Below are 21,613 nucleotides of genomic sequence, written 5' to 3'. Positions count from 1 at the left end.
TAAATGACAGGGAATGTGATGACAACTTTCTGATGAGAATTTAGAAAAAAAGGAAAACACACTTTTGCTAAAACAGGCAAAGAGTAAAAGATCTGAATTGCTCTATGACTTAAGAAATCGAACTAAAAAAACAACTTCCTGAAAGAAAATTGCAAGTGGCATCAATGGTTAGTTCTAAAAAATATTTAAAGTAGAAAATACACGAATTACCAACTGATTCCACAGGACAGAAAGAAAGGAGGTGCACCTTGCAGTCATTTTATGAGATTAACTCTGATTCAAATCTCCTAGGAGAAAAAGACACTCCAGCCTCATCTCCAGGAGTGAGTGCAGGTGGGGCGACTCCTACACCGTCAGCCCAGGAGGTGCACGGGGCCGCCTACGGGGACCAGGGCCCCCAGGTGTCCCCCAGGCTGAAGGGTGGCCGTATAGGGACAGGGCCCCCAGGCGTCCCCCAGGCTGAAGGGTGGCCATATAGGGACAGGGCCCCCAGGCGTCCCCCAGGCTGAAGGGTGGCCCTATAGGGACAGGGCCCCCAGGTGTCCCCCATAGAGGACAGTGTCGATGGTTGGCCCAGCCCCGAGCTCCCGTAGAGACACCAGCCCTCTGCCCGGGCATGTCCCCTCCGGGCCTTGTAGGGGCTGCTGAGAGCACTAGGTGTACGTCTGCTGTGTGTGGACACACGCCCTTCGTCCCTTCCCTGGGCCCAGTTATCACCCAGTCCCTGCATCTCTACTCTTGGTATGGCCACAGAATTGCGACGTGCAGAGGCTGGGAGACGCGTCCAGGAATCTGACAGTGGCTTCATCACTTCATCACATCATCCGTCAGCCCCGGCCTGGGCAGGTCAGCGTGGGCCTCGCCCAGCGGGTCGGAGCCAGATGTCGGGTGTGCGCACGGAGCTCGGCGGGACAGCTGCTCACAGCGCACGTGTTGGTCGGGGGTCCGGTGACTGGGGGCGGCGAGGCTTCTGTCCTGGAGGCGTCCTCTCTCGGGGCCGCCCTGCCCCCTGGGACGCTTCCTACCAGCTTCTGCTCCCATGGCCTCGGCTCCGGGGATCTGCTCTCAGCTGGGATGCTGTTGTCAGCTGTCCCCCCAGATTTCAGGGTGGCGCTCTGCCCTGTGACCTCGGTTCTGGAATGGGTCCAGGAAACCCTGTTGACTTTTCCTTGTTGTAAGGACAGGGCTGACGCTTCTGAGGTCTTTCCATGTCAGAGCTGAAACTTGATATTTTAATTTGAGCCCTTTTTTGGTCTAACTGCCTTTGCAGAAGTGTGAGCTTCCGGAGGCCGGCCCTTCGTCCGTTTTGTTCTCTGCCCCGTGCCCAGCGTGTGAGGGTGGGAATGAATCAGTGAATCTGGGCCTTTCCTCAGATTGGAGACACGGGTCACCCTCAGAACTCCCCGTGTTGGCGGCCCTATTTCCCGAGCCCACGACTCCCTCTTCTTGGGTTTTCACACTCATTTTGCTGAAGCACATCCTTCAGTAGCTTCCTGACAGTGGGCTCAGGGGAGCTGATTTCGTAAAACCTCACGTGTCTGAGACACCCTCCTGTCACCCGCACGCTGACTGGTGGGGAGGCGGGGGTCAGGCCCAGCGTGCTGCTCCAGGGGCTCCGGGACCCCTCGCCGGGCACCCTTCCCAGCCGGGTGGGGCAGCACCTGGCGGGGAGGAGGCCTTGCAGACACGGCCGCTCTGCGGCAGGGAGGGCAAAGTTCTGGGCCCCAGCCCAACCCCACTGGGCGAGACCCTGGGCCAGTGCCCACCGCAGACCATCTTGCGAGGGTGACAGATAGGATGGCGCTGCCCCTCTGGGCCTGGCCTGCACCTGCTCTGTCCAGTGGCTGGTTCCGGGCCTGGAGGCTTCTCAGCGCTCACCCTGGGGCCTCTGATCACCCCCATCTTTAAGGAGAAACCTCTCCTGCCCCCTCCTGACCTGATGCCTGGCCTCAGGGGACAGCACCCCACCCGGAGCTCCTGTCCCCAACTCCTTGGAGGTCACTGGCAGGTGTGGCCAGTGCCTGTGGTCTCGAGGCCGACCCCGCAGGTGGCCCCTGTGACACGTCACTGCCTCGTGGAGCAGCCCCCATCGGCTCCAGGGCCTAAGTCAGGAGCCCAAGAGCCGCCAGGCCCCATGTCCTCAGGCCCTGCACCGCGTCCTGGGATCCCCTCCCACAGGCCTGCACCTGGAGCGGGGGTCCCTCACCTCATCACCAGCAGCCCCAGGAGCCCGTCCGGCCCTGCCTGGACGCCCAGGCTGCTGAGGGACCCGAGAGCCCGAAGGTGGCTGACCTCGTGGGAAAGGGGGTGGCTTCCAGACGTGCTTGGAGGAAACAGCCGCCGGCCTTGCCGGTTCGGGGTGTGGGCTAGCGAAGGGGGCGGTCCGGGTGACTCCAGGGTCTCGGGCACAGGCTGGAAGGGGCTGGGGGCTGCAGGGAGGGCGGCGGGGAGGCAAGGAGCTTCCCTCTGACCTCGGGCCCCCGTGGGCCCCAGGTGCCCCTCAGCGCCCAGGGCAGCCCCTCCGCACACCCTGTGACCTCAGCGGGTCCCACCCTGGCAGCCAGGGTTTCCCTCTGGGAATGGAGGTCGCAGGGCTGAGGCTGGGAGTCACAGCCACAGCTACGAGGCGGGAGCATGACGGAAGGGGTCGGGCTATGGGAAAGGAAGAGACAAGCCTGCCGACGTGTGCCAATAGGCATCGGCACAGAAATCCTGGCTCCACCAGGACCCGTCAGAAGACGGCAGGGCCGTTTCACACCAAGAGCTCTGCCGGTGGCTCACAAATGGCTTTGATGAACCCACGGAAAGACATGTGAGCAAACGTCCTTCAACACCCTCCCCGATCTTAAGATCCAGTGTGCGACACACTGCGCCGACTCCAGAAGAAAGAAGCTTGACGAGCAATTAGCAAAGGCCACCGGCCTCTGGGGAGGCGCTGACCCATCAGGACGCGACCACCGGTCTCTGTCGGTGGGTGGCGTCGGGGGGGTAGCACTGAAATACACCTTCTCTGCACAGGAGCACTGGGGTTCACTGCAGCCTGGTCAAAACGCCAGCTGTTTATCGTCAGCAGATTCTTATCTCCAAGTGTATACGGGCTAACGGGTCTGTGAATTTGAGCTTATAAAACTCGAAGGCACGTTAAAAAGCAGACGTAGCAACAGAGACAGAGATGGGGCCAAACGGAAGAGAACCCGGAGAGAGCTGGCTCGGGGTGTGTGTGCTTGTGTGCACTTGTGTATCTGTGCGTGGAACCTTGAGATGCCACGGGGACACGAGTCAATGGGAAAGGACACCCTTCTGTGGACGGCATCTCCCTGTGGCCGGAATCGGGGTGGAATGGCTCCTTAAACATCTGGACTGCAAAAGCGCAGCCCACGAGGGAGAAAACGGCTGGATCTGCGTGTCCCCGTCATGGGCTCCATCCAAGGAGGGGCCGGGACCACAGGGGGGTCAGGGCACACCCCGCTGGCGGTCCTGTGATCTGCAGAGCAAAGCAGAACCTGGTGCAGGAGTGGGGGCCGAGGTCAGACTGCCCGCCCATCTGCAGGCCCGGCCATCTGGCCTCCCCTCCATCAGGGCTGCCCCCGCCGTGGTCCTTCGAGGAACCCAGTGGTGGCTGCCCTCCGGCCTCTGCCCTGGATCTGGGGCTCAGGGCCATGGGGACAGTGAGTGGGTGCCCATTGCCAGGGTCTGTGAATGCGCCGGGCCCTGGGCCGGAGCTTGGGACAGTTGTCCTGGGGGTGGCCTGAGTAGGACACGGGGCGGGGGGCAGGCTCTCTCTACCTGCGCCCTCTGAGTCTCTGCCCGGCTGGCCCCCTCCTGCCCCGCCTCCCCGCTTTGGGCCCAGAAAGGGCCCAGAGGAGGCAGGAAGAGGCACTGGGTCCGCATCTGCCAGAGAACCAGCTGCTCCGCCCCCAGCTGCTCCGGGCCAGGGCCCAGCTGGATTTGCAGAATTGATTTTCCAGCAAAAAACAACATCAGGGAGAAGCATGGAGACGAGGGCCAGCTGCAGGCTTTTCCGGGCTCTCTGCCCCTGGCCGCCAGCGCTCCCCTCGTAAAGAGAACCATCTGGTCCTCTGGGCCGGCGCCCGGCACCCGGAGGAGGACCTCGGGCCCCCGTGACCATCCCTGCTCCCCGGGCTGCCCTGCCGGCCTCTCCTCTGGCGCACGGCATCCAGGCCTGCCCTGGTCATGGCACGGAGCCCAGTCCGCCTCGCCCAGTGGCCCTGGCAGGGACACCCTGCCCCCATCTGTGTTCCTGACCCTCTGGCCTCAGACCTGAAGCACCGGGGCCCAAGCACGAGTCCACCTCTGCTCCAGGCTCCCGGCCCCCGCAGGCTACTCCAACAGAAGCCAGAGGGGCTTCGTCATAGAATCAAGGGATGTCTCTGGCGGGCATCCCAGACGGCCTGGAACCATCTCCGAGAGGCGCAGAGAGACAGAAGGGAGGGGCACAAGACCCCCAGCCCGGCAGCCGCCCCCCCACCGGGGCACCCGTGCTTCCTGCGTCCCTCTCACATGGCCAGGGGTCTGGTGATGTCTGTATGGGACTCCAGCGTGGGGATGAGTCACTGTTTATTCCCCATCCACGTGCCTTCCCCTCTTTTGCTCTTACAAACAGCAGCTCAGCCCGGGGTTGTCCTCGGTCATTGTCCTGGGTGCTTCCTAGGAGTGGAATAGCCTCTGTGTAATCTGGGGAGATATTCCCCAACTGGCCAATTTACACTCCCAACTGCGTCTACGAGAGCTATTTCCCCACAGCCACCCAGACACTGGTTATCAGACTTCCCAATTCACGTCAATGTCACAGTGAGAAACGGCGCTTCTGTGTGTGCCTGTCTGCTGGTACTAGTGAAGTTGCACACTGTCCTGGGACGTGTCTTTGTTCGTTTTCTATTTGGGAAATTATGGCTGGTCTTTTTCTTATATTGTAAGAGCTCTTTATGTATTAAGGAATTAGACTTATCTACAACATGAGTTGTAAATACTTTCCTCACTTGTGGTTTGTTTGCATACACGTTTACTGACTTTCCTTGGGAAGGTCAGCCCCGGGGGGGAGTGTCTTGGCTGCCCCGGCACCATGTCCTCTTCACCTGGAAGCCTGCCCTACCCAGACCTGGCTCAGGTGAGACTCTCCTTGCCCGGTGCCCTGGACTTTGCCAGGGGTGGAGGCCAGGGCAGGGCCCAGATCAAGAGGCTGGTGGGCCCCTGGGGGGTCAGGAGAGAAGTGCACCCCCAGGAGGCCCCCACTCGGGAGGACGGACTCCCTCCTCACTCTGATAAAGGCCTTCGGTCCAGGGCAGCTGGTGTCTGATGGTCCTCACTGGGTCCAGAAACTAAGATGTCCCACGGAGGAGAACAGCCCCAAATCGACAGCAGGGTCAGAGCTGGTGTGTGGTGCCCAGAGCACAGAGCCCTCGGGCCTGGAGGTGGGGACGGGGCAGACCCCCTCCTTCCTGTCCTTGAGGAGGAAATGCATGGTTTTCGGCAAACGTCCAGTCTCACAGGACACTGGAGGTCCCCACCTGCCTTGTATCTCCTGGCTGTCCCAGGGCATTTCCTCCAAACCCACACCCACAGCCCCTGATCGTTCGAGAGCAGCCTGCCCCTGCCCCGTGGCCCTGCTCCAGGAAGTAGCTCTTCCCAGCCACTCTCCCTCGCCTGCCCCTGGCCCACAGCTGACCCCGGTGCGTCCCATCCGGTGTGAGCTGGGCCTGTCCCCTGGGTGTGGAGCTGCAGCTGGGTGGGGGGGCGGGCCCGGAGTTAGTCCTGTCCCCTCCCACCCAGGCACAGGCAGGAGGCCTGGGGCTGGGCGGGCAGAGGGCAGGCAGCGGAGGTCCCTCTGGTGAGGGCCAGGCTGGGCCCTTGGGGACGCGAGGCTGGGGAGAGAGGCCACCTCCGTCCTGCTCTCGGGACACGTGGATTTCCAGGAGCCAGACCCGCCCACGTCCACCCCCGCCTCCCGCGAGTCTCGGTGTCCCCATCTGAGCAGCGGGTGGTCACTGCTGCCTCAGGGCTGTGGCAGGCTGCCCAGTGCACCGTCCCCTGGGGGCCTGGTACCCGGGTGGGGGCAGGGCAGGGGTGGCAGCCCGAGCTCAGGGCTGGGGACCAGCTTTCCAATAAAAGCAGTGAGTGTTTTGACAGATGGAAGGTCCTGGAAGTTGCTGAGGAAAAAACCAGTCCTTGGGCCCATCTGGCTTGGCTGGGACGACCACGGAGGAGTAGCCGCCCTGGGCCCCCTGGACTCACAGGAGAAGAGGGGTGCGCGGGTGGCCGTGGGGAGGACGGGGCTGGCCCTTGCCCCTACCCCAGGCCGCGCTGTGGACACTGGTTTTCTTTGGAATGGAATCCCTGGGCCCGGCAAGCTCAGACCCCGGGCGCCCCCAGCTGGAGCCGGGAGTGGGGCTGCTGCAGCCGTCCCCCCGGGGCCCCGTTCAGGGAGCCTGGGGTTAGCAGGTCTGTGCTGCTCCCTCAGCTGTGCCCGACGCTCAGGGCCCACCTGCCCCGGGCCAGCAGTGATGACCCTACAGGCCTCAGGGCCTCCCTCGGGCCCTCCCCCAGCTGACCTTGGCCAACAGTGCCCCTCCCTCCCTCCCCCCACCGCTCTCCACCAGTGGCCCAGCCACCTGCTCTCACCCCCACACGCAGAGCTGGGCGTCAGTTTGCGCACCGCCTGTGCTCCTGGCAGAGCTCCACCCACCCACCTCATGGGCTGCCCCAGCCCTTCTGCCCCATGGCCGAGAGCCCCCCAGGCCAGGCCTGCTCCCCGTCGAGGGACCCTCCCCTGCTCTCCGCAGAGTTAGGCCAAGCACTGAGCCCAGAGGCGGGGCTGCTGGGGGGCTCTTTCTATCTGAGCTGCCGTGAACGCTGCTGGGGTCCGTCTCCGAAGGAGACCCCTCTTACTCCAGGACCCCTGTCGGCAACAGGTGCCCCCTCCCCCAGGGGGCAGACTGGTCCCCACCCGGGTGCAGGGCCAAGGTGCCTGCTGGGGGTCCCAGGCCTCAGGCCTCTCGCCACCTGCGGACCCTCGTCGTTGGTCTCTGCCCCTGGGATGCGGTGGCAAGTGTGAATGGGCGGATGGGGACGCCCAGCAGTCGGAGGGGTGGGTGGTGGCTGTGGGGCACCGGCCAGGGTCGCACTCTAGCCAGGTGGCCTTGGCTACCGGCCCCTGTGCCCTGGCAGAGCTGTGGCAGCTCCACGTGGGCCCACGGTCGGCCCAGGGGAGCTGGGGCCTGGCGTTGGTGGGCACGCCGCGGTCCGCGGCTGGGCCCTCCACGGGAGAAGCGGGTGGGCAGTGCCAGTCCACCCTGTGCTGGGCCCTTTTAGTTCCAGAGGCTGGGCTGGACCGGCCCTCAGGCAGGCACCCTGAGGGATGGCTGAGGTCGGGAGCTGCCCGCCGGCTGGCGTGGTGGGACACGGGGACGCCAGAGAGGGACACCTCCCACTCAGGGCCTTGTGCCGGCCCTGGGCAGAGCAGGGTCGCCCTGGTGGCCCCCGGTCTAGGGACTGGGGCAGGAGGACTCTGGCGGGAGACGCCATCACCCGACGTCAAGACCACACGCTGGGGCCTGGCCGCCCCCCAGGCCGTCCCCCAGGCCGTCCCCACGCTGCGCTGCTCCCAGACCCTCCCTGGCCGGGGCGGACCTTCAAGTCCACCTGGTGCCCCGGGAAAGCTCAAGGTGGGGCCAGGGACCAGGCTGCTTCCTGCTACCCTGCCTCCTGGGGCCTGGGGACCCCACTCCTGCTGGCCGCTGAGCCCCGAGCCTCCCCAGCCTGTGAAAGGCTGCCTGGCTTCAGAGGTGGGAGCTGCCCCGCTGGACCCGTGGTGACAGGGGGAGGGGGCACCTCGAGGGGGCCTGGGTGGTGGGCAGCCTGGGGCTCTTACGGAGGAGGCATCTGGGTGAGTGAGGATCCCCACTGCGGCCACCCCACCCTCTCTGAGGCCACCATCCCTGCAGGTGAACACCTCAGGCTGCCTGGCCGGGCAGGGTGAACCCGGCAGGTGCCGGCGGGGGCCCTGGGGTGGTGGGTGCTGGGCTGTGTCCTGGCTTCCCCAAGGGAGACTCAAGTTCCTCTTAGTGACCCAAATCCTGACACCCACCCAGTGCCCGCAAGTGCCAGGCACTCTCGGCAACAGCCACAGACAGCACGGACGACGGCACAGACGCGCAGACAGACGCAGTTCTCCTCAGAACGAGGCCCCAGCCTGGCGGCCCCTCGCCAGTGATGACAGCTCGGGCCCAGGCCTCACCGGGCCTGGCCTCCAGAGCCCACCATGCCCCGTCCGCGTGTCCCCCAGACCACGCGCGCGCGCACGCACACAGGCCCCCCTGCAACTTCGTGCCGGCCCTGGAACAAGCAGGAACCACAGAAGCCACAGGTGAGTTCAGGAGGGCGGCTGTGCACAGAACCAGCGCTCAGAAAGCAGGGCAGCTTCCAGTTAGGAGAGACGATAAGGAGTGCACGTCGCTTACGCTGTCGATGGTCTAAGCTCAAACTTCGCGCCCAGTGGTTGAGAGTCCACCTGCCGTTGCAGGGGACATGGGTTCGTGCCCCGGTCCAGGAGGATCCCACATGCCGCAGAGTGGCTGGGCCCGTGAGCCATGGCCGCTGGGCCTGCGCGTCCAGAGCCTGTGCTCTGCAACGGGAGAGACCACAACAGTGAGAGGCCCGTGTACCGCAAAAAAAAAAAAAACATCGCGCCCGGTCTCCGTGGAAAAGCCCCAGAAGGCGGCCGGCCACCCTCCACCCGCACCCACACTGCCCGAGGTGGGGAGTCCCAGCATCCCCGAGATGACATTTCACCCTGAGCTCATCTGAAACGGGACTCGGGCCATTGAGGTCACCAAAGAACTTCTCAGTTGCTGGAAAGCAGAGTGAGATGAGAAGAATCTGGAGGGACCGGGCAGTGGGGACTCTGCCAGATGTTAACGCCCATTCCCGGCCCGGAGAGCAGGTGGACCTGATACACAAGGGACTCGGGCGGCGCGGCAGCTTCTCCACCCGGGGGGGGGGGGCAGGCGACCCCCTTCCTGGGCTCTAACCCAGTCGACACCCCTAAAACGTGCCCTGCGCCCCCTTCGAGCTGGGCTCAAGAGGTCCTGTGACTATTTCTGGACAGAGGCAATGTTTGTCACCCCAGGGTGAGGCAGTTATGAACCGACGTGCTAACAACCTCCTACAAGTCAACAGTCAAACGATGAACAGCTGAGAGGGAGAGCGGGCGAAACACACGTGCGCACGGGTTCCTGCTAATTGACACGAATGCCGACAGGCACGTGAAGAGATGCTCAGCGTCTGTGGTCATCGAGGAAAGCAGATCTGCGAGTCAGGGCTTCACGCCCACCTGGAAGCGGCCTCTGGGGGCCCAGGTGGGCCCTTGAGAAGGTTAGACGGTCGCCACCCAGCCCACCAGTTCCACTCCCCGGCACAAACCCGAGAGAGTCTGAACACCTGTCCACACAAGCAGATGTGCACCCTAGTACACAGATGTTCACACGGGTGTTCACAGCAGCTGGAACGGGGAAACAGCCCAGCGGCGTCGATGGATGAAGCGATAAACAAGACGTGTTCCATCCACACAGGGAGGACTGTTCAGCCCCCAGAAGGAAGCCAGTCCTCACACGCGTAGGAACAGGGATGAACCTTGAAGACGTGATGTGACGTCGAGGGGCGGCTCCCGAAGGCCACACCTGCAGGTTCCTGTGCAGACGCCCGGCACAGACAGATTCCAAGAGGCAGAGGTGGACTCCGGGGGCCGCTGGAGGGAACGGGTGACTGCTAATGGGCACAGGGTTTCTCTGGGGAGTGGCGGAATGTTCTGGAATTAGAGGTGACGGTTGCACAACCTTGTGAAGAAACTAAAAACCACTGAATTGCGCCCTTTAAAAGGGTGAATTTATGTCATGTGAATTATGTCTCAGGAAAGGTCTCGTTTTTAGACAATCCAGCGTGCTTCCTCCATCTGGCTTCGGGGGCAACGGCGGGGCCCGTGATGGGCCGGCAGGAAGCCGCGCTGCGTCCCGAGTGTGGCCCCCCTTCCGTGAGGACGGCGTGGAGGGTGGCTTCCCCCGAGGCTGTGTGAGCCCTCTGCCCTTCTGCCCGTCAGGGCGCCTCCTCTTTTCTTTTAGGGCCTCCGTCCTCCCTTGTGGTTTTGCGAGGTCATCCCATACTCTGCCTGGACTGTGGGGCCCAGGCCTGCTCCCCCCCGTACCTGGGCCCTGCCTGTCCTCCCCACAGGGCTGCCTGGAGCAGGGCAGGGGCGGGAGGGGCGTCCACACCCGGCCCACAGCCGTGGGGCCCCGTGCTTCCTGCTGGGGGGGCTGTGGGGAGCAGCTGTCAGCCCCGGGACCAGCAGGAAGCCCACTCCCCCGCAGTTAGCTCATGGCTACACGTTCTCCGCAGACCAATGAGATGTCTTGGGAGGGGACGGGCCCCGCGGTGCTGAGGCAGCGCGCCTCCCAGAGCCTCGCCCCCCAGAGCCTCGCCCTCCGCGCCGGGGCTGGCTTTTCTGAGGCCACACCTCCTCCGGCGGCCCCTCATCGGGGCCCCTTCAGCACCCCAGCCGAGCCCCAGCCCTGTCACTGCAGGACCGCTGCGGGCTACTTCACCAAGAGGTTCTTTATGACTTGATCAAACCACCGTCTTCTGCACCGACTGTCTATCCGGTTTTACTCACATATTCCAGAATCCGATTCCGGGCTCTATTCTGGGCAGCAGACGACTTACTCTGCGTCTCACTAGCGCACGGACGGGGCTTCCGTGGTGGTAGGTATGTTCTGAGTCGTGCAAATACCGGCACCAAGACGAGCTGACCTTCGCCCAGCGCTTGGCAGGCGCCATGTGCTCTCGCGGGTCCCCACATTTCACGCGGAACAGCCCACCGCCACAGCCCCCTCGACAGCCTGGAGCCCGGGCTCTGGAGGCGCAGTGGCCGCCCAAGGTCCCTCGGCTGGGTCTGGCCCAGGGCCGCTGCCCCTCGGCCTCCATCCCTCCATGTGTTCCACGTGTGCCCTCCACGGCGACTGTAAGTGTCCATCGCGGGAGACGCTGGGATCCCACCGGGAGCGTGTGCACCAGCTGCGTGTGGGTTTCAAGGCCTCCGAGAGCCTGGAGCTCGTCCATCTGTTTAGGTCTCGCTTGCTCTGCACTCAGCGGGTGTGCCTCTGCTCCTGCCGTTTTGCTCTCGTGGGGAGACTGCTGCTTGCCACGCTGGGTGCCCCTCCGCGGCATCGTGCCCTCACCACGCACACGGCGAGGCTGCACCCGGGCCCCCGGCAGCCCGGCGAGGCCTGGCCGAGCAGTGACCACGCGAAGCAGACGGGCTGACGTGGACCTCCCAGATGTGGCCTCGGAAGAGGCGGCGGCTGCTTCCTCCCGCAGCCCGGAAGGCAGCCCCGGAGGCCAGTGCGGAGGCACGGCGGAGGGTCCGGTTCCTGGGCCTGCGCGAGCGGAGCGGCCCCCGGGGTGAGCGCTGTGAGTGCCTTTGGCCATTCCCGTCGCCTGTACTCGTGGGGCCGCTGGACCACGGCTGCCGCTTTGAACGGAACCTCTGCTGCCTTGGCTTCCAGGTGCTCGTCGCTCGAGAAGTTGCTGGCTTTGTGCATTTCTCTAGTGTCGTCCTCTTGCTCATTTTTAATTTTTTAAGCTCGGGGATGCGGGGGAGGCGTTAGATTTATAAACGCGTCATCGGCACTAAACATTTCATCTATTGTTTCTAAGGCTGATGTCATTTATTTTTCTTCTCTTGTTGCATTTGCTAGAACCTCCAAGAAAATGTTGAATTACAACAGACAAGGGGGCACCACTGCCTCTCCTGCATTTGAGACAGTTTTGGGTTTTCCACGTAGCGTGATCTTGCTTCTGTTGTGGGCAAAGTCTTCACTTTCTCCTTCTATTTTAATTAACGTTGTTGCTATTAATAATTGCTGAATTTTGTCACATTTCTTTTCAGCACTTATTGATTTGGTTTTATGAACTTTCTGTGCTAATTTGTCCATTAAGTTATTTAGGTGAATCACTGAGCCACCCTTGGAAGCCTGCCCTAGACCAGTCGTAGTACATAGCTCTGCAGACTTCTTACTGGGTTGTCTCTGCTACTCTCTTATTTAGATATTTCCCTCATCTTCATTTGTAAGTAATATTTGTCTATAGTTCTCTTTTTCTGTACTACATAAGGTTTTTGTATTAAGTTATCCTGGTTTCATGAGGTGAATTACAGAGTTTTCCATCTTTTTATGTGTCTCGGAAAAGTGAAACTAACACTGGAATAACTTTGCTTGTAACCTGAGGTAGAGCTTACTCAGCTGGGAACATCTGTCCCGGGTGCTTCTCCCTATTTGCTCCTTTTACATCACCTTCCCAGGCTCTTGCACTCGTCTGTTCATGTTTTCCCTATTTTAGGTCATTTTGGTGATTTGCATCCACTAGAAAATTACCAGTTTGCTTCAGGTTTCGGAACAGTTGTCCCAGATTTGAAAGTTGTGGTGTGTGTCATCTTTCCCACCTTTTCTGTCCCTGAGTCTCCTTCCTCGTTCCTAATTATAGGCGGGTTTCTAAATTTCATACGTAAATTCTAAATCAAGACTGCCATTCCTTCGTCGGGCTTTTGGGCAGGGCCAGGCAGCTCCATTTTATTTTCTTTTAGAGAAAAACACTTTTCTCATTTCTCTTTTTTTCTTATTTGTTGTCACTCAACTAATTTCTGGTTTTACCTTCATAATTTCCTCGCTCTGCTTCCTAAACTGTACCTTACTGCTCTCATTCTCATTTCCTAAGATGGGCGCGAAATCCCCGTTATTCTTTCCTTGGAGCGCCTGAGCTTTCCAGAGAGCCTGCGTGTTCAGATTTGACTTCCCACTTTTATAAGTGTTACCTAGGAATGTCTTTCTTAGTTTCTGAGTGGTCAAGATTGGGGCTATGTGCGTGACACCTTTTAAAATTTATTTTAAATTTTGTTGGATTATAATAAGATCATGTTTGTTAACCTAGTTTTCGCTCATTGAGGTTTCCTTTGTGGGTGAGTCCACATCATGGCCTCATAGAAAGTACAGTGTTTTCTCTCTGAGGAACATGGAGATCCGTATCTACACCCACATCTGCTTGTTTTCCAGTTGCCACGAGACCTAACTGTGAAGAGGTCCAGGGAGAAGTCCCACGTCTGCATCCACAGTCCTTGTTTTACCTTTCAGTTGGCTTTATGTGTTTAGCCCCTGTGTTATCTGGCGCGTATGTTTACGGCTTCCTAACACCTGCTTGCTCATCGAACGCGTGTGTCAGTGCGTCCAGTGCTTACGTCAGTCTCCGTGCCCAACCTGCTTCCTGTGCTCAGCTGCGTCTGGACAGCAGCTTGTACCCTCTATTCTGATCCATGGTCAGTGCTGATCTGTTTCTGGAATTCTCCTTGGGTGGGACGTGTGGATGCCCGCTCACAGCCACTACTTCTGGGCTAGTGTGCCACGCTGCGGGGTGTCCTCCTCCCTCTGAGACCCATGGATGACGTCTCACTGTCCTCCACTTCCAGGGCTGCCGATGAGAACTGCAGCCCTCCTTAGTATTTTCTCTCTTGAAGTAACATGTTCGTTCTGAAAGCAGGCACGAAACCTTCCCCGCCTGCGAGGGTCTGGGAGGGTGAGGAGGGCGCCGGGGCTGCTGCGGCCACGATCACAGCAGCAGCTTCTGCGAGCCCCTGCCTGGCGCCCGCTGTGCTGCTGCCGCAGCCGCCTCCGTGCTTTCAGTCGGCGACCCTGTGGGACACCTGCGGGTTTGCCCAGTACAGCGGCAGACGTGAGAGATCAAGACAGAGCCCCGCAGCCCTTCAGTGCCTTGCAGACCCTGTGCTCAGACGGGGAGAGGCAAGGCCCTGAGAGGCACAGAACCTCCCTGGAGGTGCGTGGCTGGTGAGTAAAGGCTCCCCACGGCCTCCTGCGGGCGTGGCCCAATAGGGAAGTGGGAGAGGCCGCTCCTTCCCTGGGCACGTCCCCTGGGCTCCCTCTGGGTACAGCTTCCTGGCCCACTGGGGGTGAAGGGGAAAGGTCGGTGGGAGGGCGGGCAGCCTCCAGCCTCCACAAGCCTCCTAAGAGGCCAGGGTGCCAAGAACTCCCCGAATCGGCCCCCTCTCACATCAGTCACAGGACCCCAGCTCAGATCACCACGGCAAAGGGGAAACTTACTGCCTTAAGAGGGGAGTGGTGGACAGCCCCCGCCAGGCCCTGCGGGACCCAGGTGTACCCACTTCCCTGCACTGCGTCCCCCAGGGTGGGCTGCCCCCCAGACAGCTGATGAGGGGCCGAGCCAAAGCCCACACCGCTTGGCACCCTCCCAGGCCCACTGCGGTCAGGACGTCCAGGACATCAGGGGTCTGGCTGCCAGCCCCTCGCCCACAGAAGGCAGGACCCCCAGGACAGGGGGAGCCAGGAGAGCGGAGACAGGACAGGGTCGCTCTGCAGAGGACCTGGGGAAGGTTGGCCAGAGCCACCGTCTCCCCACAAATCCCATCTGCACCCGCAGGGCCTGTGCCTGGCTAGGGGCCTCACCCTAGCAGCTTGGGGCCCAGGTGCCGACCCCTGGGGACTCTCGCCCCGGCCTGAACACAGGGACCCACACATTAGCATCCCGACCTGACCCCTGAGGGGGACGACCGCCCTGCCGCCCCCACGGGACTGCTGCCCAAGCCAGCCTCCGACGCCTGATCACACCCTTCAAACCGCCCAGGACTCACGGGTCCACAGGGCAGCGCAGGGTCCGGGAGGGGCTCCTGCACGGAGGGACGCCAGCAGAAGGCTGCTGCCGTTTGGGCGGGTCTGCGGCTTGGCTAGCGACAGGTGTTAGCGTTAGCGTTCCTGTTCTGACCGCTCTCTGGGGCACTTGAAGCCTTAACGGTGGACGGGACAAGCAACTCGACTGTTCCAGCAACTTTTCTGTAAGCCGAAAGTCAGTTCAGAAACAAACGTTTTCTTCACAAGTGTCTCTGCAGTCGGGGTGGCGCGGGGCAAGGGCTCGTGGTCTGCCTGTGGAAGCCCGGGGAGCACGCTGGCTCAGCAGAGGCTGGACGTTCGTCCCCACCCCCGTCCCGTCACCCGACCGAGGCGGGCTCTGTGCACCCCCAGCCGATGAGCGGCTGCTGGTCTCCCGCCCATTCCTCTCCTTCTCTGTGGCTGGGGGGACAGCTGATGCTTTAAATCACTAAGAACAAGGCCCACTTTCCACATTTGCAAGATGTCCTCTGGGAAGTCCCAGAAGGAGGGGGGCATCGCACAAGGTGCGCGGGGTCCTCCGAGCCCCCCACTGCTCTGCTCTCCGCGGTCTGTAGGGGCCGCAGCAGGTGCCGCGCCAGGGGCGCCCTCCCCAGTTGGGGTGCTCCTCTCCCCGCGAGCAGAGCTCTTTGGAGGATCGGGGCCCTGTGGGCTGCTCAGGGGGGCCGAGGACTCTGGGAGGTGCTGCGGACCCCCTGCAGAGGCGGTAGGGGCACCCACGGGGCAGGCAGGCCCTGTCAGGTGGGCCCCAGGGCGGGGTGCAGCACCTTCTTCTGGCAGCGGGCCAGCCTGACCCAGTCTGAGCAGCGGCAGCAGGAATGCACGGGGCAGGGGCCCCGCCGGCAGCCAGGGCTGCGCCACATGTGTTTCCTACCAGTGGCTCTGGCCCCCGGCCACGTGAGCTGACGCTGACCCACATTTCCACCGCGCCCGGCAGAAAGCAGGCCACCGCGAGGCTGGAGCCAGGGCGTCTGGCCGCAAGGCTGTGGGCTCAGAATTTCTAGGCTGGGAAGTGGGTCCCGAGGGGGAGGGAGGCCTCCCCCGGTCCTCGGGGTGCCGGCCTCGCCAGGCTTGTGGGGCGAAGCGGGGAGGCCGCCTGGGCAGGGGGAAAGGGGCAGAGCCCGGTGCTCTCGCACTCCGCCCTGGCGACCCCTCCCCAGCAGGGCTGGTCCGGGGGCCCCCACCCTGGGGCTGGCTCCTCCGGTGATGCCCCCCGTCTGAAGGCGGGCCCTTGACCGGGCTCCCTCTGGTTGAACCTGACACCCTGACTAGGCAGGACAGGTCTGGACGCTGCAACACAGACCCCCGGAGGGGCCGTTCCCCACCTTGAGGGAGGGGTGGATGGAGGCCGGGGGCACGGCTTGGGGAGGGTTCCTTGCCCTCCAGTAGCCCCGCCTGCTGTGCTCAAAGCCCAGGCGGTGTGTCTCCCCCACGATGGGGAGCCCTAGCTGTCGCTTCCCCCCAGGAACCTCCAGCAATGCTGAGGGCCACAGCGAGTGAGGCCACCAAGGGTGTCACGGCCTCACGTGCCGGCCCTGAGGCCAGGGCCGCTGGCACTGCAGGGGCTCTGGGGAGAAGGGCCAGGTCCCTGAGCTGCAGTGTGGTCTCTCCCCACTGGACAGACGGGTGGACCCATCTCAGGACAGCTACCCCAGCAAAGTGACAGGGGCGAGGGGGCGTGGGGCAGGTGCGTCCTCGAAAACAGCTGCAGGGTCAGCCTGGGACGCGGGCTGCGATCACGGGGCCGCAGGGCTGTGCGTGGGGTGTGTACGCGTGTGCCGCCCCGTGCCCCGGCGCGGGTGGAGAGAAGCAGAGCCCGGCAGCCCCTGTCCCGCCAGACACTGAGGCCTGCGGCCCGCGGATTCTTCACCCGCACACCTCGGCCCCCCACCTCCCTCCCCCGGTGCTGGGCCGGCTCTGCTCCGCAGAAGAGCCCAGCCCGAGGGTTTGCCCGCCGTCTGCAGCCTCAGCCAGCCCCTTCCCCATGGCTCTGTCTCCTTGCTGACAGGATCAGGGGGTGGTGTGGACCAGGTGAGGCTGCGGCACAGGGAGCGCTGAGGCAGATGCCCTGGGGCTGGGGCACCCCGGACAGCAGGACACGCCCAGGCTTTCAGCAGCAACAGGCTGTGCCTCCCCTTCTACGCCCCACCCCTCCCCAGCCTGTAACCGACTGTGAGTCCTGTGAACCGGCAGACGAGGGGGGAGGCGTCGATGCAGGTGCTCTCTGCCCCAGGAGCGAGGCGTCTCCTGGGGCCCCCTGCTTGGCCAGAGAGCACCCCTCTGCTAGGAGCACCCCTCTGCTGAGAGCAACCTTCTGCTGGGAGCACCCCTCTGCTGGGAGCACCCCTCTGCTGAGAGCACCCCTCTGCTGGGAGCACCCCTCTGCTGAGAGCACCCCTCTGCTGGGAGCGCCCCTCTGCTGGGAGCGCCCCTCTGTTGGGAGCACACCCTCTGCTGAGAGCACCCCTCTGCTGGGAGCACCCCTCTGCTGGGAGCACCCCTCTGGTGAGAGCACCCCTCTGCTAGGAGCAGCCCTCTGCTGGGAGCACCCCTCTGCTGAGAGCACCCCTCTGCTGGGAGCACCCCTCTGCTGAGAGCACCCCTCTGCTAGGAGCACCCCTCTGCTGAGAGCACCCCTCTGCTAGGAGCACCCCTCTGCTGAGAGCACCCCTCTGCCGGGAGCACCCCTCTGCCAGGAACACCCCTCTGCTGGGAGCACCCCTCTGCTGGGAGCACCCCTCTGCTGAGAGCACCCCTCTGCTAGGAGCACCCCTCTGCTGGCTCTCTCCAAAGCTGCCCCTCTCCCCACCACATGTCCTTCCAAGGAAAGATGCTTTTCCTGTGGAGACTCAGCTCCCTGAGCCCATCAGAACTCAGCTTCCAGGTTCAGATATAGCAGATGACTTCACAGCCCCGTGGACAGCAACAGAGGAAAATCCAGGGGAAGGAAGAAAATGTGAAAATTAAAGCGTAAATCCCCAAATTCCCAAACTCCCCAGGATCCACGGCCAGCCTGGCCACCAGGGAGGGCCTCTGACTCAGGGCTTGCACGCAGCTCCATTCCTGCACGGCCGCTGCACTGGCCTGTGGGGTCATGAGGACAGGGGTTGCCTCTGTGGGAAAGCACCGGGAGCCAGAGGGGCTGGAGGGCCATCAGGGAGCTGGTCACACCCCACACTCTGCAGAGACACCGAGGCAACTCTGGCTCGGGGATCCCTCAGCCCAGCTCACCCCCGGGCGCGGAGCGTCTGCCACCCCGTCAGAGCCCAGAAGCCCAGGGCCACCACCCTGGTGCTGGGCGCCCAGGCCCAGAGGCAGGGGCTGCTGTCCTGGGGGCCTGCCCCCTCCACCTGCCCTGGCCCAAACCCCATCGGGAGTGTGTGTTGGGGTCCTGCCCGTGGGTTCAGCATCCCCTCTGCACTGTACAGACATTCAAGCACCGTCCCCTGCTGCCCACTCCAGCCAGTGCACCCCTCCCCCGACCCCCAGGCTGTCCCTGCAGATCTCAGAGCCCTTCCCAAGGCCGAGCGCTGCTAGACAGGGTCCCAGAGAGGGTGTAAGAGGCAGCGGAGCACACAGCCCGGGAAGAGGCCATCGGGCCGGGTGTTGGGTGAGAGCAGTGAGGACCCTCCTGCCCCCGCCCCCCCGGTCCTTCCCGTGTGCGACCATTCAGCACTGTCTGTCTGCACTCGTGGCCGAGACCCAGAGCAGACGGGGAAGCACAGCCTCAACCCGCCCCATATCCTGCTGGGTGGGAGCTCACACTGGGCACCCTTGTCGTGGGCTTGGGCATGGAGGGAGCATGGCGTGGGGTCCCAGCCCTCGTCTGTATCTCAGCCCCGCCCCCCCGGGTAAACGTCCTACAAGGCTCTCACCTGCTCTCTGAGCGCCCGACCTCTGGCTGCCCTGCAGCCGCTTCCCTGCTCGACGCTGCTCAGCTGGTGACTCAGTGTCACCTCTGGAGCCCACCTCTGATGGGTGGGTTGCATTGGGACCGGGGTCTGCAAGAAACCTGGGGCACTTGATCCTCTTCAGCACGCCACGCTTTGGCCCCTGGGTGCGTGACCCTGTAACTGGTGCGTCCCCGCAGGGACCTGGAAGCTCCCGAGAGCTGCGGCCACAGCAAGACCCAAGGGCAGCTCGTAGCCCCGAATGCCCACAAGCCCTCGGGCCACACGCCTTCTAGAACGGCGCCACCCCCCGTGAGAGGGGGCGTCCGCTGCCTGGCCCGTGACCCGGGGCTGTGGCTCCACGACGCACGAGGGCAGGTCGGGAACGGCCATGCAGCTTCCTCCTGGCTCGTGTGCCCAGGGCACCTGCCCGGGAAGCAGCCACCACGCCGAGAGGAAGCGCGGCGCACGCAGAAGCCACGTGCCGGGGCTCCAGGCCCCGCCAAGGTCCCAGCCCAGCACGAAACCCCTGGCAGTGAGCGCAAGGGCCTCTGGAGGACTTCCAGCCACCCAGTGACACCAAGAGGAGCAGGGACCAGCTGCCCACTGAGCCCTGCCCACGTGCAGGTTTGTGGGCAAAACAGGGCGGTGGTTTCCAGGCACTCGGTCCCCAGCTGGCCGGTTAAGCGCCGGCCGATAACCAGAGCAGACCCCACGCGGGGCCCTGGGTGCTGCCAGCCCTGCTGGCGCGGGGCTCCTTCCAGACCCTTCTGAGGCGCGTGGTCCCTGCAGCGCTGGTGGTCTGAGTGCTCACGGGAGCCCCAAAAGGCTTCCTGCCCTGAACCCAAAGCCCCACGGCTGCGTCTTCCAGAACACTCTGCAGGGGCGGTGCAGGCAGTCGGGCCTTCCCCCAGGACTGTTGCTCATGGGTCTATTGGGTTCCTTCTCCTCGGGGTCCACGTATCCACCAACCCCCCCACCCCTGAGATGTCCAGACTCTCGGTTACTCCCGGCGGTACCACTGTGTGAATCTGCCCGTCCGGAACTTCCTTCGCTGAAGGGGCGTTTTCTTCTACACTAAGTCCCCTACATACCGACCTTGAAGTTGTGAACTTTCAAAGATGCGAACGTGTGTTCCCATGTCCAGTCACGCAAGTTAGTCATGTGTCTGTACATTGTCGCGTGTGCAGCCTCTGACAGTGGTTGTGTTTTGTGTGCTTGACTGTACAGTACCGTACAGAGTACGGTAGCGAAGCATCTTTATTTCAGGGCCAGGATGTCCGGAAGCAAGAGTAAAAGCAGCAGTGATGTAGCTGGTACTGCTGTGCTTTTCAAGGTACTGTACCGTAAGGTTAAAAATGTTTTATTTTTCGTTTGTTTTTATGTATTATATGTGTGAAAAGTATAAACCTATTACAGTGCAGTACTATATAGCCGATTGTGTTAGTTGGGTACCTGGGCTAACTTTGCTGGACGTACAAATAAATTGGATTTATGAACACGCTCTTGGAACAGAACTTGTTCGTACGTAGGGAACTTACTATGCTGTATCTTTGAGACAAATTTCCCTGTGTCTTCTTCTCTCTGGAAATACCAGCAGTTTATTGTGAACCCATGTGCGTGTCTGGTTTCCTCTCTGTTTTTTCTCCTTTGCATCTCATCTTGAATACCAGGCTCCACTCGGGCTGGCATCTTTGCTCTACCCCTTGACGTATCTGGTGCTGAGGACTGTGCCTGGCACACAGGAGTCACCGATTGTTTTGACTGTCTTTTCTTCTTTTTTTTAAAAAATAAATTTATTTATTTTATTTATTTGTTTTTGGCTACGTTGGGTCTTCGTTGCTGTGCGTGGGCTTTCTCTAGTTGCAGTGAGTGGGGGCTACTCTTCGTTGCCGTGTGCAGGCTTCTCATTGCAGTGGCTTCTCTTGTTGTGCAGCACGGGCTGTAGGCGCACGGGCTTCAGTAGTTGTGGCATGTGGGCTCAGTAGTTGTGGCGCACGGGCTTAGTTGCTCCTCGGCATGTGGGATCTTCCTGGACCAGGGCTCAAACCCGTGTCCCCTGCATTGGCAGGTGGATTCTTAACCACTGTGCCACCAGGGAAGTCCTTGACTGTCTTTTCTTGATGATGGTGTCTTTTGAAGAACAAAGGTTTTTCATTTTGATGAAGCATAATTTATTTTTCCTTTGTTTGTTTGTGCTTCAGGTGTCAAAGCTAAGACATCATTGCTTAAGTCCACGGTCACAAAATTTATACCTAAGATTCCTTTTATAGTTTTAGTTTTACGTTTGGGTCTTTGATCTGTTTTGACCTAATTTTTGTATACGGTGTGAGGTGGGAACCAAGTTCTCTCTTCTGCATGTGGACGTCCATTTGTCTCGGCACCATCTGTGAAGACACTGTTCTTTCCTCTAGCACATGGTTTTGGCAACCTTGTCAAACAAAGATCAATTGACCATAAATGTGAGGGTTCATTTCTGAACTATCAGTAATGTTCCATTGGCTTCTATGTCTATTCTCATGCCAGTGACACACTGTCTTGATTCCCGTAGCTTTGTAATAATTTTTGAAATTGGTAAGTGTGAGTTCTCCCACTTAGTGCCTCTTTTATAAGGTTATTTTGGTTATCTGGGGCCCTATGCAAATCCGTATGCGTTTTAAGATCAGCCTTTCCATTTCTGGAGGGGAAAAAAGAGAGGTTGGAATTTTGATAGGGATCGTAATGAATATGTGATGAATTTGGGGAATGTTTCCATCTCAACAATACTAACTCCCCCAATCAACGAACGTGAGATGTCTGTACGTCTTCTTTAATCTCTTCCAACAGTGTTCTGTAGTTTTCAGTGTACGACTCTTATACTTCTTTGCTTAAATTGATTCCTAAGGTTTTTATCCTTTTTGATGCTGTTGTGAATGGAATTGTTTTCTTCATTTCACTTTCAGATCATTTCTTGCTAGCGTATAGAAA

This window comes from Tursiops truncatus, chromosome 5 (assembly GCF_011762595.2).
Source record: "Tursiops truncatus isolate mTurTru1 chromosome 5, mTurTru1.mat.Y, whole genome shotgun sequence".
NCBI lineage: Eukaryota > Metazoa > Chordata > Mammalia > Artiodactyla > Delphinidae > Tursiops > Tursiops truncatus.
Note: the sequence above shows the minus strand (reverse complement) of the source record.